This window comes from Cynocephalus volans, chromosome 6 (genome assembly GCF_027409185.1).
Source record: "Cynocephalus volans isolate mCynVol1 chromosome 6, mCynVol1.pri, whole genome shotgun sequence".
In the NCBI taxonomy this organism is placed as follows: domain Eukaryota; kingdom Metazoa; phylum Chordata; class Mammalia; order Dermoptera; family Cynocephalidae; genus Cynocephalus; species Cynocephalus volans.
In genome coordinates this window covers 155,321,703-155,340,848 of record NC_084465.1, presented here as the reverse complement: position 1 = coordinate 155,340,848, position 19,146 = coordinate 155,321,703, and the positions used below count along the sequence as shown (strand labels likewise).

Below are 19,146 nucleotides of genomic sequence, written 5' to 3'. Positions count from 1 at the left end.
AACGCACTTTACAGAAAAGCTCTCATTTAGCACACACCTGTGGTCAGGAGGCCCTGCAGCAGGGCTGACCGCCACAGTCTCACACCCCCTATCCTGAGTTTGCTTGTCCTGATACCCAAGCACAGTGGCCGGACCAGCCCTGGGGACAGGAGGAACCTAAGGCGCTATTAGCAGAGGTCAGGCTCATGTACTCCAAGGCCTGTGCTCTCCCAGCTCAGCCTTTTGAATTCCAGGCTGCCTGTGGCCTTCCCTTTCTCTTCTAGAACACTCTGCCAACACTAAAGCAAACCAAAGGAGCACAGCAGCCCATGGAAGAACAGGGAGTGGGGGCATCTTCAAGAGGCCAAAACTATTCATTATTGAAAGTGCAATAATGGATCATCATGATTATTACAGAGTCAAAAAACACATTGAAAAGATCTTCAACTTATCTTGGTAATTAGATGTACAACTGTTTTGAGAAATACTTCCATGAAAAAAAGTCAAAATAAGTGAGGGTTCCCCATTGTTTGGAAATACAGCATGCTAGGTATATATCTCAACTTTTATAGATAACTGAAATATTCTCCTAAGTTTCTACAACCAAAGAAACAGAAGAACTTACCTGAAGCAATGTAAGGGAAATGCAGCCTCAGGTCTGGGCTCCCCTGGCCCAGCTGCTCAGCCTCCCGCTGCTTCCAGGCTCTCTGTCCAGCAAGACCTGGGCTGAGCAGGCCTATGCTCCAGCCCAGCCTCTGGGACCTCCAGGACTGCAGAGAGGGACCTCAACAGCCAGGCCCCTGGAAGACAGGGTAACACATAACTATTTTCTTTCTTTCTTTACAGAGCTGGCCGCATCCTAGACAATTCCTCCCCCACCCAGTCCATCCTAGAATGGTACACATGACATGAAACGGCCTGTCACTGTTTTAGCCAATGATTTAATCACCTCATCTGTCCTCCCTAATCATTCCAGGTTCTTCTTGTGCTTCTTAGCCCACAGAGCCCCCAAAGCAGACATGCCGTTCTTTTGGAATTACCAGAGCTGTGGACAGTGAGGGATGACTTTGTGGTTTTTAACTGATATCCTTGGATGGATGATACTGGAGAATCAAAAACTCACAGTGAATGGATGTAAGGCATGTAGGGAAGTGGGTAAAGACACATGCTTAAAAGATGAGTCTAAGAATGCTACTTATTCACGAAATAAGTAAATAAAAATAAAAATCCAGTGTTGCAAACATACCGAGGATTCTGAATCATATACATAATAAATCCTCTAAAAAAACAAACCTTCCTTTGTGTCCCGATTTTTTTTTTAAGATGACTGATAAGGGGATCTAAACCCTTGACTTGGTCTTGTCAGCACCAGGCTCTCCCAAGTGAGTGAACCAGGCATCCCTATATAGGAATCCGAACCTATGGCTTTGGTGTTATCAGCACCACACTCTCCCAAATGGGCCACGGGATGGGCCATGTGTCCCGATTTTTAAAAGCATAATGCTGAACACATCTAATAAGCACAGGTGCAGTAATTTGAAGTCCGGCTGATTACAGATGGCACTTTCCCAGTCTGCACTGCAATCAGATATCACAGGGAGCTTAGGATCAAGAATATAGACCAGTCTGTTCATGAAATCATACAGGAGGGAAATAGCAAATATGAAGCTTTTCCCCTTCAAAGACAAGAAAAAATGAAAACAAGTAATTTCTAAGAAAAGGAGAAAAACTAACTTATGAACAGGCATTAAAAACAGCCCATACCAAGAACTACACAAGTAAAAAGGAAGACATTTGACAACACAGCAGTAAGAGATGAAAAAGAAAAGCTTTTAACAGCAAGCAACAAAATGACAAGTGGGAAAAGAATTCCACTTGAACTTCTAGCAATCACCGCAGTTAAGTGTAAATTAAAATGTAGGAAGAAAAACTTCAAGTTGAAACTAACTGACACAGTTTATGGAGGGAGGGCATCTGACAGAATTCAGAATTGTACAGGACAGTGTGCCTGCAGAAACCACTCCCTTGAACCTCCTCCCTTCACTGTGAGGAAGCCAGTCCCAGAGCTGGAAGCAGATACAAAGTCTAAGTCCCCATATTCCCAATTCCCCAAGTCAGGAGAGGCACATGTACCTACCAAATGATAATTACAGTCACAGGAGTCACTAACAAATCCAAATGTCCTAGCGGCACACACCAATCCCACTCATTACTGCTATGCTCACAAAAACACACAAACCTTCCCACGTAGAAAATGAGAGTTAAGTGCCTCTTCTCTGATGTTCACTACTACCGCACACAGGAAGGGACTCAAAGGGAGAAAGACAAGAAAACAGATTAAGTGTTAATACAACACGACACATAGACCATTTCTCTAATGAGTTTGGGTCTCCCCCATCATCCAAAAAGCTTTAAACCCTAAATTAGACGACTTTATAATTGCAGAAAACCAGTAACAAAGTTGTGAAATTTATTACACTATGCTAAAATATGTTGATCTAAGCGACAAATGATTATAATGCCTATTTAAGAAACTAATATTTTTAAGAAAATATAAAACAACTGAGCTTAAAGGTTTCCTCCTATCTAGGTATACAGCATGAAGAATTCCTCAAAGGAAATTTTCAAGGACATTTATAAACTTACTAACATATAGGTGCTGGGAACAAAAAAAGGTGGATGGGTGGGTTGTTTGTTTCTTAAGGCAGTGCAGACACTGAAATTAAGGAACAACAGTACACTGCTAACTTTGTAACATGTTTTCTTCTGTAATAAAGGACTTAATTTATATTATTAAGGTAATAGCAAAATCAGTACTTGATTATTATGAATACTAGAAATGAGGTGAAATCTGTACCTTGATTGAGGCTAGTGTATGTTCTGGACCAAGTAAACTGCACAGAAAGGAAGCCAGATCTTCATCAAGGAAAATGTGATTATCGAGAATATAAACATGGATAACGTAAAAGGATTCATCATAAGTGACACATGGAAACTTTTAAAATCATCGCATGTGTTCATCTCATTGCATAGATCACCTCTGCTTGTTGATACAGCACATAAAACTTCCAAACAGAAACTGAGAATATTCCACCTTTTAACTTAAACTACATACAGTAGGCAGAGACTCCTTGCAGGGGCCTTAAGTATGTGAATTTCCAGTATACTTCCAAGAGCATTCAAACTAAGGACTGCATAAAACCTGAGCAACTTCCCAGCACAGTATCAAAAATAAATACCAGTTTGTAAAAGCTCAGTCGGATAATGCCAGGATGCCAAATGCCAAGTAGAATCAAGTTTTCATTTGCTCATGCAACAGCTGTGGCTCAAAATATCATTTTTTCCTAAAATGGCTGTGGGTCAATAACGTGAATCAACACCCTCCTCCCATAATCTCCATCACCACCCACGAATGTGACAAATCACACCCTACAACAATACTCATGAGCACCATTAAGCTGTACATCCTACTGCCAGTGCGCTGTCAGTCTACAAACAAGAGCCGTATTCGATTGAGAAACTACATTTCAGGGGGAATACTCTACTTTCATGGTTGTACTTGAATGCCTGATACACTAACATCTTCAGTATGCTAGTTATCTCAACACAGCTTAAAAGTAATCTCCTAAATAACTGTGACTGTATAACATGATTTAATCGCCTCTGCATTAAGACAGCAGATTCATTCATTAGTTACTAGATCATCTGCAACATTGTTACATGATAATATTTCAAACACACAAACTCATAACACAAGAGGTACTGAACTATCAGTGTGTCCAGACCAGCAAAGCTAAGCCACAGCTATCCACAGTTGCTGTGCTCAGCTCTGTGTTATTTGAACACAATTTTACTGTGAAGTATGAAGGGTCTGAGATTTTTTTTGAATCTTCAATTTGAAAAATATCAAGTCAACTCAAACATCAGTATTAGTCTCTGTGAAAACTTGGGTCAAAGACTTAAATGAATAGTCCATGTAACTGTGCTAAAACAAAATAACTTACATAGCTATACTTTCTATAACAGAAGGCAAAAGAAAAATACGCTTTCTATTTGAGGACATGGAAACATTTAGAAAATCTAAAATAAAAAAGCTCACCCAATTAAGAGCTCATCTATAACTTCCCTAAAATTCTGAAGAGATTCTAAGCCCTAAATTAATTTAATGAAACACTGATTTTGTTTTTCATTTATTTCAAAGTTTCACAAAATTATTAGCTAGAAAACTGAGCTGACATTCTCTCTCATGAATTATATTCAAGTTTCTTAAATAAGGTAAATATTCTTCCATACTGCGAATTAGCTAAGGCATCCGTACTCTAAGAGCATGTAATTTTCGCATTCACTGAAAGTCAACTAATATGCTGAAGTTAATCTGCATAGCGTTTAAGCAAATATGGAACTTTCCATACAACATGACCCTCACATTCTCACTTTAAACTTCAGAGGGAATAGCATTTTATAGTTTAGTATTGAAAATATGTTTTGATCAGTTTTAGTCCTTGAAATCCCCCAAATCACAAGAGTTGCCTAAGAAACCATATTCAAGATTAGATCCAAGCAAACAAAGACAACTTGTAAAATCAGGATTTTGTTAACTTTTATATAATAAAACTTGAATCACTACCAAAAATAATATATAAAACTTGTGACCCACTCACCATAATTTCTAATCATGTAAAATTGTTTTGGAATGTTTATAAAAATCTTTCTGATAACTGAGAATTTTATAAAATAACCCACAATATAATTCAAATCAAACAGGACCAGATCAAGCTGCTCACCTCTACAAAATACAAACAGAGCAATCACAATAACTTCACTGGAGACCACACAGCTTTCAGAAATAGGCCTGTGTGCCCAGAACAGCCCCAAGTCCCATCAGAATCCTGAACTGTAATCACAGGAGTGCCTCACTATATAACATTTACTTATATTTGGACACAATTCTTAAAAACTCTCAGCAAATTGGGGCTGGATATTAAAGTAGCTAGAGACAGGCACAGCTCAGAGCACAAGAAACAGTAATGGACAGAAGAGAAGAGAAAGAAAATAACGACACAACGCAGACAGAAAGTGACAGGCAGATAATTACCGCTTGGAAAATTATCTTTAAGTAAGAGAAATTAATATACACAATCTTAATTAAGACATGATTTTGTCCTTTCTGGGTATTTTGCAAAAGGAATTCCTCCAACAGAATTTTTAAAGACATTTATACCATTTACTTAAAATGTAGGTGTAGGAAACAAGGTAAGTTAGATTATTTTCGTTGTCTTTTAAAGTAGTATCCTGAAAATGAGGGGAAAATGTAACAGTGCTAACACCACAGCACGTTTGCTTCTATTTCTTTCTAACACAACTCATGCCAAAGGTTTAAATGTCTAATTTTCATAGTGAGCATGTGCTAACATGTTTGATTCAGAAATGTTATTTTTCCAAAATATTAAGTGAATTTATTCATAAAATTAGTTTTTCAGTCCAGATAGAACACCAAATAAACCTACACTTAAGAACGAAAGCAGCACATAAAGAGCACTAAGGAAGAGCCCATTCCTTGGTTCTCTTAAATTTAAGATGTGCATGGAAAACACGCAAGCACGGATGAAATATTTTAAAAACCAATATGATCATGGTATAATAACTCCCTTATAAAACAAAATTAAGTTTTCACACTGCTCCACCTACCTAACAGAGCAGCAAAAATAGAAAAACATTTGGATTCAGGTCCGGTTGCCTGGCAATTGCATGCATCAGATACTGGCTTGTTGAGGGACTTTTCCCGTTCCGGTTCAGTTTTCGGGGGCATGGGCACTGAAATAGCAGGAATGTTGCACAGTGCCTAATTGGAGTCATATGCCACCAAGCCACGGAAACCGTTCTCTCTGTGGAAGCTGATCACTTCTTGATGGCGATCCTCCATGCTCTGTGCAACCTCTGCAAATGAGAAGAAAACTCCATCAGGTGTGGGGTCAAACTGCAGCAGCATGCTCAACAGGCAGACATGATTGTACAGAAGCTAAAAAGCTACAGATGTGAGAAACGCCCAGCACAGTCAAAAAGCACCTTAATAAAATGTGCAGCACATGCTCCTGTAAGAAATTTCCACGGGGAGTCAGATTTCAGTCATCTCCTGTAAGTAAACTTCTGATCCCATCTAGAATTATAAATTAATTTTTGATTCTTGTCAAGCTCAAAGATCACCCTGCTGAAAATACACAAAGCTGGCTGACCCCTGGGATGGTATTTTGAAGGAAGAGAGGGAAAGAGGGAAAAAGAGAAGAGGAAAGCGAAAAGGTGGGAAGGAGGGAGACAGGGAGAAGCCGCCCACCCTCAGGGCAACCAAAACAATTTCTCCAAAACAGACCAAATGTACCAAACAGGTAACTATACAGAAGGATCTGTAAAAAGATAAAAGCCAAGTACTGTCCCTCACCCACCTGTCCACTCCCTCCCTCCCTGCTGAGGCACACAGTGTCTGGGGCTGTGTTAGGACACACCTTCACCCTGGGATAACTGCCACGTGTCCTGCACACAATGTGTCCCGCACACAGCGTCAGGACAACCACTGGGACTGGGTCTAAACAGACCACCTGTTTCATGATGGAAACTATTAGCCAAAGCTTCTTTACTTCTGCTGAGTCCCCATGATGAACCTCCCCCACGCCACCTCAGACCTCTACAGCACACAGAGGAGGAAGCAGAGAAGCACCAACTCTGCACTCTCTCTCCTAAAATACACCACACAAAGCACTGTGTGCTCCAGAAATATTTGAAGTCCAAGACCACGGATTCCTCTCCTGCTGTTTCCCAAACTCATTCATCCAACTCAAATTCCATCAGGATTTTTGTTTCTATAATAGATAAGGTATTTTAGAGAATAGTATTTTTAAAATCTCAGGTGATTTAGTTAACAATGGAAAATTTATTCTCCATAGAGCGTTACAACAGAAAAATGTGTGCCCTTAAGTTTCTAGAGCTACTGGCCAGTGTGTGGCTATAATGAATGAAAACTTAAATTCAAAATTAAGTTCTAGAGTTCAATGGTCACATGTGACCAGTGGCTGACATACCGACATACTCAATGGACAGCACATATAAAGAAAATTTCCATCACCTTAGAAAATTCTTTGGACATCACTTTAGAGTTAACCTCATTTCTCACAACTTTCATAATAAAAGATCTTGAATCAGAAGATCTGATTGCAAATTTGCATTAAAAAGCAAAATGAATGAGCTATTAATTCACTACAACTCTGATTTGCAAATGATTAACAATCCCTCAATCCTCCCCAAAACCACACACAGCATTAAAATAGTTAATTACTAGAATTAATGACCGGAAATAGACGATAAAGGAACCACACCCATGAAAACAAGCTTCAAACCTGCACAAAGGTGGGAGCTCTCCTACATGGCCTTAGCTCACCCTTCCCTTCTCGTCTCCCTAGCAACAGGGGCATCAAAATATCCGGGCTCAAGTTCTGCCTTGATACCCAACCTGATGGGGTGACCCGCCCAGGTACAAATGTAAATAAAATCTGATGAATCTTCCAGGTTCCTTCAACTTTTAAAATTCCAGTATTCTTTTCCATGTTAAAAACTCATTATGAGGAAATACAACCTGGCATTAACAACCACGAGGACCCCAGAGAGGTCGTCCTTCTCAAGGAGCGAATAATGGAAGGATGGTTTCTGCAGTTATTCAGTTTTAGGGGAAATATAAGATCTACCAAAGAAAATCACCAAAAAAAAAAAAAAAACCCTGAATGAAAGAATTAAAAGTTGAGAGTAATGTGGGTCTAAAAGTTTGTTAGAGATAGGGTGTGTATATGTGTGTATTTCAATTTGGAAAATCAAGTTTTATTCTTAATTATTTTTCTTCTTGGTGTACTCAGAAATCTCTAGTTCAAACATTTTCATGGCTTTACAAAGACCCAAAGCTTAGAATTATTTGATTTGTTCACAGCAGAATTTCCTCACCTTGGCACTACTGATATTTTGGGCCAGATAACTTTTGCTGGGGGCTGCTGTTCTGTGCATTGTAGAATGTTTAGCAGCTTCCCTGCCCTCTATTCAACAGAATAAAATGTGGTTAGTATTAACATCAAAATAGGTAATACTGCAGAGTATGAGAAGGAAGAGTATATAATGGCATTTAGGGAAAGTCACATGAAGTCAGTAATTCAAGCAGGTGGAAACAGTTTGATCACAGAAAGGGGTTGGGGGAGACAGATGGGAAGAGACAGAGGGAGCTCTGATAGGTCTAACTTTAAAAAAAGGAGGAGGACTGGGGAGATTTAGACAAGTATGATAATTGTTGACAAAGGTCAGTGCTCAAATAGATCTCCAGAAGTTACACATCCTCACTGAAACTTTGTACTCTTTGACCAACATCTCTCCACCCCCACCCGTGACTCACTTCCATGAGTTTTGACTTTTTTGGATCCGAAGTAGAAGTGAGATCATGCAGTGTTCGTGTTTCTGTGCTAAATAAGGGATTTTTAAACTCCAGAGAAAAAATTTATTATATGAATATTAAATTTACTAATGCTGGGGGAGAAAAAAAAAGCAAAACAGATGATTGCTCAAATCACAAATGGGTGGCTGAAAAGCTGAATCTACCCTGCAGCTCTTTTCTGCTTGGCATTTTTTTAAATAGGACCATTTCAAGTAAAATCTGCGTTTCTTGGAAAACGTGAAGGTCAGGCAGACTCTCTAGTCCTGCATGGCGTGTATAACGTGCACACACTTAGATCTACTTGTGTGTGTGTGCGCGTGTGCGGGCCATCTGAAGGGCTTGGATAAATTACTGGACACTATGCAGGCAGCAAAAGGAATTAGAACTATCAGTGGAATCGTGGCTTGGAGGAGACGTTCTGCACCTTGGGAGAGGGACTCAGGGAACACTGCAGCCCTGGGCGCCGGCTGACGGGGCGGCCTCACCTGGACCTGCCAGCGGATGCGCTTCTGCGGGTGCAGCGGGAAACGAAGAGGGGGCAGGAGCAGAACTGGGACGGGGGCCCTCGCAGAGGAGGCTGACGAGCTGCGGCGGCTCTGGCGCTCGCGGACTGCGGTGGGACCCACTCGTGCCGCCGCTGACCAGGACGAAGAGCCCCGTCGCCGCGGAAGCAGCCCCGGCCAGCGCCGCCGGGAAGCCGAGCACGCGGTTCCAGGGGCGGCGGCTGCCCGGGTGGACGCAGAAGCTCCGTGGAGGCGGTGCCGGCAGCTGTCGGAGACCCCGGCACACAGCGGGCTCCGCCGGCCGCCCTCTCGGCACCGCCCGCCGCTCCGGCTTCCTCCGGCTCCTGCCTGGCGCCCGCGGTAACCCGGGGCAGGTGGCGGATGGCTGCGGCAGGCGTGTGTGGTAGCACCGAGCGTGAGGGGCGGGGCGGCCTCTATGCGGCAGTGAGGTGGCGTCTGGGAAGGGTCCTGCCGCCGCTGCCGCTGTCCCTGTCTTCCTTAGAGAAGGGGACTGCTACAGCATAGGAGAGGAAGAGTAATTTAGTTCACTGGGGAGTATAGAAGGAACTGCGCATGCCCCAAAACATAAGCCCCAAAGCTGCCGCTGCTGCAAAAAATAAATAGATAAACGTAAACTCAGAAATTGGGGGGAAATCATCAATTGGACCATTACACACTAATGTAGTTCCAGAAAAGGGGAGAGGAAAGAAATAGTGAGCAGAAAGAACACTTAAAATTAGTGGCCAAAAATTTCAAATTTGATTAGAAAAAGAAGTCTACACAAACAAGAAGCTCAGCAAGGGATAAAAGCAAAGAGATCCAAAATTAGTCACATCGCAATAGGAACGTTGAAGGCGAAAGTTAATAAGAAAATCTTTAAAGAGAAAACTCAAGCAAACATGCAAAACTTACATCCCCCCCCCCAAAAAAATGAAAACTCTTGTTTTTGAAAGAGAAGGTCAAGACATTCTCCAGTAAGTAACGATTCCACGGTTTGGATTCCTCTACCATGAAATGTAAACATGATTTAGCTTCTAAAAATTAATGAATGTAACACCACGGTATTAAGAGATTCAAAGACAAAAACATGATTACTTCAATAGATGCAGAAAAGGTTTGGACAAAATTCAAAACACTTTCATGACCCAAACCCTCATCTGAAAATGGAAGGGAAATTCCTAAAACAGATCAATACCATCAAAGAAAACCTCACAGCTAACATCATACTAAGACTAGCAACAGGACAAGAATATTCTAAATTTTAAACATACCTAGAGCTTTTCAAAATTAAATACAAAATTTTAAGTGTATATTACGTATTATACAATTATAATTATATACATTAAATAATGTTATATTCAATAAAATATATTAGTTTTTTAAATTAAATATAAATTTTAGGTATACTTTTATATTTAAAACATATTTAAAACAATTCGAAGAGAGTAACCACCGTTGGTGAAGCCTACTAACATGCATTAGTGACCCTCTTCCTTTAGGAAGGGAAAATTAGTACACATCAGACTCCAGGGTTTGCAGGCCATTGTGGTTAGTATTAGAGTATTACAAACAAATAAAAACACCTTGCTCTGTATAGTCTCAAATGATCATAAAACAGACATTACCAAAGTCTCCCACAAGAAGATAAAGAATTAAGTCTAATGGCGTGTAGAATTTCAGATGATTTTGGGTTACTAGTTGTGTGTTCAATAATCTCATGAAATCCCTTCATAATTCTAATGAGTTTTCTTATAGTTTCTTTGAATTCCGTTTATATGCAGTGAAACCCTGTGTGCAATTTTGAATAGAAGTAGGGATAGGAGTCACCCTTGTTTCATTTCAGATTTTACATAAAAAGTTTTTAATATGTCATCATTAAACATAATGTTTACTCTACATATTTTTTAATTTTTATTATTTTAAGTTCATTTACTGGGTTAATAAAATGCCACTCTATTTCTAATTTGCAAAGGGTTTTCATTATAACTTAAAGTTTAATTTTAGTAAATATATTTACAGTTTAGATTTAAAGGCATATTTTCTTCAATTCTGAAAAATTCGCAATTATCTTTTTCAATGTCACTTCACTCCTTCCAATTTATTTTTCTATAACTCTTCTTACTTATATATTGAAATTTCTCAAACCATTTCCTGTATCTTTTAATTCATCTTTTAAATTTTAATCTTTTTCTGTTTAATTCTTTATGAATTTCTCACTACCATTTTGCACATTATCTTTTTTATTGTGCTGAGTATTGAACTTATTTTTATTACAAATTCCACACATTTAAAAATACACACACTTTCTACCTGGCACTCTTTCTGTTAGGCCGTTCTTGTTTCAGATCCTGTTCATATTTTCTTATTTTAATGGCTGTTGCTCTCTTTCACTTATGTCCTTGAGGTTTACGTACATTCTGATGTTAAAAACCTTGTCAAACTATCCCATAAATTCAACTTACAAGTCTTAAGCTAATTGTCCGGTTTTAATTTCACTATTTTTCCTTTACTAGCATTATATTTCTGTATAAATGTTGTAGATTTAGTTTGCAGGCTCATTTGAGTAGAGGGATTTTCAACCTGTGCGTGTATGTGCATGTGTGTGCGCATGCGCATGCTGTTTTTTCTTTTGGGGGGTTAGTTGCTCCCCAGGCTTCCAGGCTCACAGTCCAGAACCAGCTACCCTTGCTGGTGTTGGGCACATCACGAACCAGCTTTGGCTTGGCTTGGTTCGGTTCCTCCTACTCATGTTCCGTTGTTCCACACAAGCTGTAGCCTCAGACGGCTGGTCCCTTCAGCCTCATTTGAAGGTAGAAGGTTCCACCCTGGTCCTGGCTGCAAGCACTGACACCTGCCTTTTATAAGACACATCCCCCTTGTACTCTATATGAATTGATCTAATGACACCAGCTGGCCGGCATCAGTCCTATGACTTCAACCTCACTCACTGCTATCTCTCCCCCAGTCTTGTTGGTGGTATTGGGCATTTTGTTTATAATCTTGGCTATTTATCTTTGCTTTTCTATTACGTACTTTATCCATCAGGGGTGCATGTTTAGAGCAGAGGGGGTTTATCTACACGTGAATCTACCAAATAATTTTTACTGAAATTCCTTGTAAACTGCCTAAAAAGTACATGATTACACTTATTACCTTGCTTTAAAAGCTCTTAATGAATCTTCTTTTGAATATAAAGACTCTACTGCACATAATGAAATAAAAGGGCTCCTATATTTTTATTTTTCAAGAAGCTCCTCTAAACTTATTTTGTCTCTTGTTTGTTAGAAAAATATTGTAAAACAACGAATATGTTTTGAGTATATATAACACATGGCTAGACGCAAGGAAAACACTTTGATTTCTGGCACATGTTAGTTGCTGTTGCTGCTGTTACACTTAGCCAAATGTTGTACTCCGTTATTTAATCCTTAAGACCTCTCTATTAGCTGTGATCTTTATTTTCATTTTATACACGAAGAAATCGAACTCCACCTTAAAGAGTTTAGATAGCTTTTACATTTTCCAGAGATAGTATTTAAAAAAATTAAGATTTGAACTCATGTCTTCTCCCCCCCCCCCCGCCCCACTAAGTCTAAATCTAAGAGCCATGATGGTCATAGAATGAATAGATTTTAGACATGTGTTCAGATGCTGGCTGTAAAGACTCAGTGTTCAATGGTGCTTTACAGTGTGCCAGCACTCCTTTTATCTGTCCTCCTGGCAACATGACTGATCAATCCCTGTATTCTTCCCCTTTAGGTGGAGATGAGGCTTTAGGCAGCCCCAGCAAATCAATCAGATTTTATAAAAGGGATGAAAGCAATTTCCCCCTGCTTCAAGCCACGCTGCCAGGGAATGACTGGATGAAAGAAACAAATAACTTCTTTCCAAGAGTTGCTGATTTTCAGAAAGTTTAAGTCTACAGTCTTCTTTAAAAAGAAACTGGAATAATAGATTTTATAAATGAAATTAAAAGTTCTACAGTTCAATCATAAATTCTTACTTTGAAAAAAATGCCATGTCTAATTTGCTGTCTAAAAATTACTGATTATTTTAAACATATTTGAAGATAAGTAATTGGTTTTATTGTCTCCCAAATAATGGTTTGGGAGTGGGAAGCATTGATGAGAAGGAAAACTTATCCTGCTTCCTTGGCAACAATAGATCATGATAAATGAGTAAAACCAAAGAATATGCACAGGTCAGGAGGATGTTTTAGAAATCAGACATGGTAAGTAGGACGACACTGCAGAAGGACAAAACTTTCTTATGTCTGTGACCACATCAGAAATGTGCCCCAGTAGCATAATTTCAATCTCAGCAACAGCAGAACTACCGAGTTCCACTGAGGGTTTCCGTCCCTAACCTGCCTGTGTCCTTTGAATTCACTGAATATTACACTTGGTTTCTAACCCACCTGATACTTTTCCCTATTTGTAATCCAACATGTTCTCTTATATGAGGGTATGTTGAAAAGTCATGGAAAGATTTCTATTACATCTTAATTCTATTTTTCCACGATCTTTTTGAAGTACCCCTCTACGTGTTTGCCACTCAACAGTAATATAGGAGGAAAATAGGAGAAACATACAGCATAAGATACAATTACTACCGCCCCAAGCTAAGAAATTTGTGCCATAAATACAAAATAATCTTGTTTACAGAAAATCAAAACAGCTACAAAGTACGATGACACAATCTTCTCCTTCACAAGGAAAGTAATTTTCCCTCCCCCTGAAATGTACTAAGATACTTGCGCATCTAAAAATTATCCAACTCTTTCTTTGGTTTGTTAACATTTAGAAAATGCATTCCTCATTGCTTGCAATTTATTCTTAAACATTTTAAAAATGTGGTTTCATTACCACTGTCACAAGGGAACCAAGATAAAATATATTAAACCATAATCAAACAAAAAGAAAATATATTTTCAAGGATTCCTTTCCCAAATACAACCTGATGATGTGGAAATAACTTCTCCAGACATATGGAATAGCTCAGAGGTCCAAAGGGCTGAAAGGGGTCTAGAGCCAATATGCTGAGCTCAGTTTCCCTCAATATCATTTTGCTGAGATTGCAGCAACAGCCTGTTCATGCAGCACAGCCAATAGGAAAAACATCAAGAATGAAGCAGACACAGAGAAAAAAAGCATTAAAAGCAATCGGCTTAGAGAAAGTTTAGTCTCCAGAGACAAAAAAATGAAAACAGACATTAGAAAATGTCATCGACTAAATACCATACACTAAAGGTGACCCGGAATCGAGAACTAAAATGAACATGAGTTACTTTCTAAATCAGTTACATGCTAGATGAGATCCCCATAAACTAAAATAGTATGTGAAATAAAGTCAGTTTTCTGAGTATCCAGGAGCTTTCTTTAGGCCATCTGCACTGGGTATTGTGATGACCACAGAGAAGGCTGTGACAGGTGAAAATTACTTCCCCTCTGTGTGCTTTCCTAGTTGCCTAATCTCCAGACTTTCACAGCTTGTGCATCATTTCTCCGTGGTGGGCATTGCCCTCTTCGTGGGCTTCTAAGCCCTACTTTGAAACTATGGGACTCTGAGCCTTGCTTGAGAGAATTTACAATGGACAAATAGGCACCATCAAACCAGTCTTTAATCATTCTGACAAGTGAAAACACTCAGAATTTCACACTGTGAATCCATGTTTACACCCCTTACAGGTGGTTCTTCAGGCTTGGTTTGCCACAACAGTGTCTATGCAACTCAAACTGCCACTGCGCTCCACGACCCCTCTGCTCCTGCCTTCTCACTTATACAGCACCCACTGCTTCGTGCAGAGGCTGAGAGTCCCCCTTTTTTTCATTTAGGTGCAACAATCCTACTCATTTATGCTCCTCAGTTGTCTGTATGTCTCTATATTTTATCCATGTATTCTTTTGATGTATAGAAGTAGTTTGAAACTCATTGTTTTCCCTGTAGTAAGTGACCGAGATGCTGCCACAGGACCTGAGACACTGATGAATGGCACTAATTTTGGACTTTGAAAATGCTCCTAGGTGAGGTAGCTCTGAAGGTGTTATTTTTTATTTCTGTGTTCTAAGAATGTGTTGGTGCTGTTTCCCTGAATGAGGTTCTCTAGACCAGATTGACTTGTTTTCCTTGTGCCTTCAGCATGGCTTTCTTCCCCAGAGCTGGAGGCTGAGCGATCCTACCAGAGTGTGAGAGACCCTTGTCTCCTTGTCTGGCAGTCGTGGGAATGCAGTCAGGCAGTGGGGGCAATCACAAAACTGTAATTTACTTGCCAAATCTCTTCCCTTTTTTAGCCTCACCTGCCTTAGAGAAAAAAAGCAATAATTTTACAGGTGTTTTGACGTGTCTTTTGGTTTCTTTTTGTTTGAAATAATATTTGGGAAAAAAGGACAAACTCTTTTTTAATAAATTTCCTCTAAAAAAATCCAAAACACTGGCATCTGAGTAGAAATATTAAAATTACACTTTTCCCACAAATTAAGAAGAAAAAGTCTTTACAAAATACTAATAAAAAAAGCAGAACATTCTTTCGTCAGTTTCGATAAGCAAAGTATAGATGCTACATTTTTGTCCTTACTCCCAATGAAATGGATACAAAAAGTAAAATAAGATAATACCATCTACTCATGGAATGTTATTGTGTTAGATGGTCTGAAAGCCCACCTGAATTTTCATGTGACTTTTACCTCCTCCTTTGAGGATGCAACCCAGCCCTGACCAAACACAACTCTGAGTGGCGTAAGGGTAAAGAACAATCTAAAAAGAGAAAAAGTAAGTATAAATATTTCCCTGGTGCCATAAGGGAAATAAAACTCTCTCTCCCCCCACTTGTCTTCAGAAAACTTGAAATTGGAAGTGCTCTCTATGCCTCTATGAGATGTAAGTAATCTTTTTAAAAGGTAAAGGAGACTCTTGCCAGTTTTGCAGCCCAGGAATGCCTTTCATGGGGATCTTGGAGTCATTTTTTTGAGAGATAAACATCCCTGCCTCCTGTGGTGGTCAAGCTTAGGCACTTAGCTCTGAGATGTAACTTCTTGCTTGTTGAAAAGATATGAGAAGTTTCATTTTCTTCTTGAATAGACAAATAGAGTTCACATGTTTGCAATGGGCTGTATCTATCTGGCTGTATAAAAGGGTGAGATACCTTTCTGTCTTTGCAATCTTGTAGTGGATTGCCTGTGATGTGTCTTGCAGTCTAATTTAACGCACATGCAACAATAAAACTGGCTTTTTTGCTCTCCTACTTTTGTGGGGAGGTTTTCTGATTTAAAAGATTTTATTTTTAAATATTTTCCCAACAGTGGATGTAGGCAGTCAACCCCCACACCTTGTGCCTAACTGAGAAGACACCCTCAATTGTGAAAGATGTCATTGAGATCCTCTAAGTAAGTGCCTGGCACCCTGTCAACTTACACACATGTAAAGAGGCAAGACAATGTAACCAACAACCAAGAGAAAAAACCAACAGAAAGAGTCATAGATGACCCAGCTACATTTTTTTTTTATTGGAACACAGTCAATTGCACTTATCTGTGGAGTACAGCATTGAATATCAATACCTGTGTGCAATATGTGATGTCCAAATCAAGACAATTAGGATATTCAACATTATACAACGTAATTGATTTGTATGGCCCTTTACCAATTCCTCCTTTACCTCCTTCCCTCTGCCCCTCTCCCACCTCTGGTAACCTCAGTTCTGTTCTCTCCTTTTGAAAGTTCAATGTATTATTGTGAGTGTTACATCTTTCTTTCTTTTTTTATTTACTTGTCTGTTTATTTTTAGCTCCCACTTATAAGCGAAGAGGTCGTATTTCTCTTTCTGTGCCTGGCTTATTTCACTTAACATAATTTTCTGTAATTTCATCCATGTTGCTGTGAAATGGCAGTATTTCATTCTTTTTTTATGGCAGAGTAGTATTCCATTGTGTAAATATACCACATTTTCCTTATCCAGTCATATTATGATGGACATTTAGGTTGGTTCCAACACTTGGCCATTGTGAATACAGCTGCAATAAACATGGGAGTGCAGGTAACCTTTTGACATGATGATTTCCATCCCTTTGGGTATACACTCAGCAGTGGCATTGCTGGATCACATGGCAGTTCTATCTGTAGTTGTTTGAGGAACCTCCATACTGTTTTCCATAATGGCTGCACCTATTTGCAGTCCCATCGACAGTGTTTAGAAGGGCTCCCCTTTCTCTGTATCCTCATCAGCATCTGTCATTCTTTCTTTTTGATAACAGCCAGTCTAAACGGGGTGAGATATCTCAATATGGTTTTGATTTGCATTTCCCTGATGCTGAGTGATGCTGAGCACTTTTTCATGTGTCTGTTGGCCATTCATATATCCTCCTTTGAGAAATGCCTTTTCAGTTCCTTTGCCCATTTTTTCATTGAGTTATTTCTTTTTACTGTTAAACTGTTTGAGTTCCTTGTGTATTCTGGATATCAATTCTTTGTCAGATGCATAGTTTGCAAATATTTTCTCCCACTCTGTAGGTTGTTTTTTTAGCTCAGTTAATTGTTTCTTTTGCTGTGCAGAAGCCTTTTAGTTTGATATAATCCCATTTGTTTATTTTTTCTTTTCTTGCCTGTGCTTTTGCAGTCATATTCATAAAGCCTTCACTCAGTCCTACTTCCTGAAGTGTCTTCCCTGTTTTCTTTTAGGAGTTTTATAGTTTTAGGATGTTTACTTAAGTCTTTAATCCATTTTCAGTTGATTTTGGTACAGGACAAGCGCTAGGGGTCTACTTTCATTCTACATATGGATGTCCAGTTTTCCCAGCACCATTTATTGAAGAGGCAGTCTCTTCCCCAGTGTATGTTCTTAGTGCCTCGTCAAAAATCAGTTGGCTGTAAGTTGTGGGCTGATTTCTGTGACCCAGCTAATTAATGTGGTAGACTAAGCCTTTAAAATAACTGATCAATATATTTAAGAAATAGAGAAAAATGAGAAAAAATAGAGGGTCTTATCAGAGAATTGAAATCTATAAAAAATCAAATGGGCATTCCAGAATTGAAAAGTACACTATCTGAAATTTTGACAATGGATGAGTTTAAGAGCAAATTTTATAGGATTATTGAAAAAGAAGGCAGATCAATAGAAAATATTCACAAAGAGAAAATAAAGATGAAGAAAAATACAAAACCATAAGGGACATGCAGGACATGCTCAAAATTCCTAAGGTATGTGCAATTGGAGTCCCAGCAGGAAAGAAGAAAGAGAATAAAGAAGAAGCAACATTCAAAGTATTTAGAGATACTGGCAAAGAATTTTGCAGAACGGATGATAAATTTTAACCCAGAGATTTCTAGTGAGTATTATGCAGGATCAAAAAATTTTTTAATTTAAAAATCATTCCTTAAGACTTCTTAGTTAATTGTTAAAACTCAGTGACAAAGAAAAAAATCTTAAAAGTAGCTGCAAAATGATTAGTCAACACATTGAAACACTCCCTGCATTTCTTGTTACTTAATCAAGCCATGTAAAATATAGTTACAAATGAAACTGCCACACTAAAGAAATCCCGATATCCTATCAGAACTTCAGAAATATATACTTTTAAAAATATATATTGGTTCCTAATGAGTAATATGTTTATTTAATTTGTGAGTTTATTTTACTCATATAAATATGGTTCCAAACGTAGGATCTATGACAAAAAAAAAATGGTTCACTTTGAAATAGAAAATAAAATATAAAGCAAAGATGTTGCCATATGGAAAATAATAAATAGAAACTTTCAAATACAAATGTCACCAGAAAAAGAAACAAGATGCAAAATCAGAAGTGGAGGGAAAGGTCAGGACTCTAGAGGAAGAGTTGGGGCTACAAAATATTTTATTTCTCTGATTTATTGTGGAAGGCATTACCGTGATTTAAGCATTTTAAATTTTTGCTCGACAAATATACCTCCCTTAAGTTAGGTATACTTTCAATGAAAATGGTACTATTTGACAAGAAAGAATGTGACATATTAGCCTGTTATCTGGATTGATGAAAATACAAATATTCCAAAGGTCATTGACTAATTTCTTGTATATATTACCCAAAGAGTTGCACCAAACTATTTCACCTCTTTTAATTCTTTAAAAATTGGCATCAACATTTTAAAAAATCTCAGCTGCATTTAAAATGTTTCAGAAAAAATGATTTTCTACAAATAAAGTACAATCACTTTTATGAATCATGTATGT

The 19,146-nt window shown here is 38.6% G+C and overlaps 1 long non-coding RNA gene across 1 annotated transcript; it reads right to left on the bottom strand.

Annotated features, from left to right (window-relative positions):
- Nucleotides 1-643: 643 nt before the first annotated feature.
- Nucleotides 644-9,154, bottom strand: LOC134380771 (uncharacterized). Its single transcript, XR_010023908.1, has 3 exons — nucleotides 8,926-9,154; nucleotides 5,668-5,916; nucleotides 644-779 (listed from the first exon to the last, which is right to left on the bottom strand). It is a non-coding gene; the product is annotated as an uncharacterized LOC134380771 (long non-coding RNA).
- Between the last annotated feature and the right edge of the window lie 9,992 nt (nucleotides 9,155-19,146).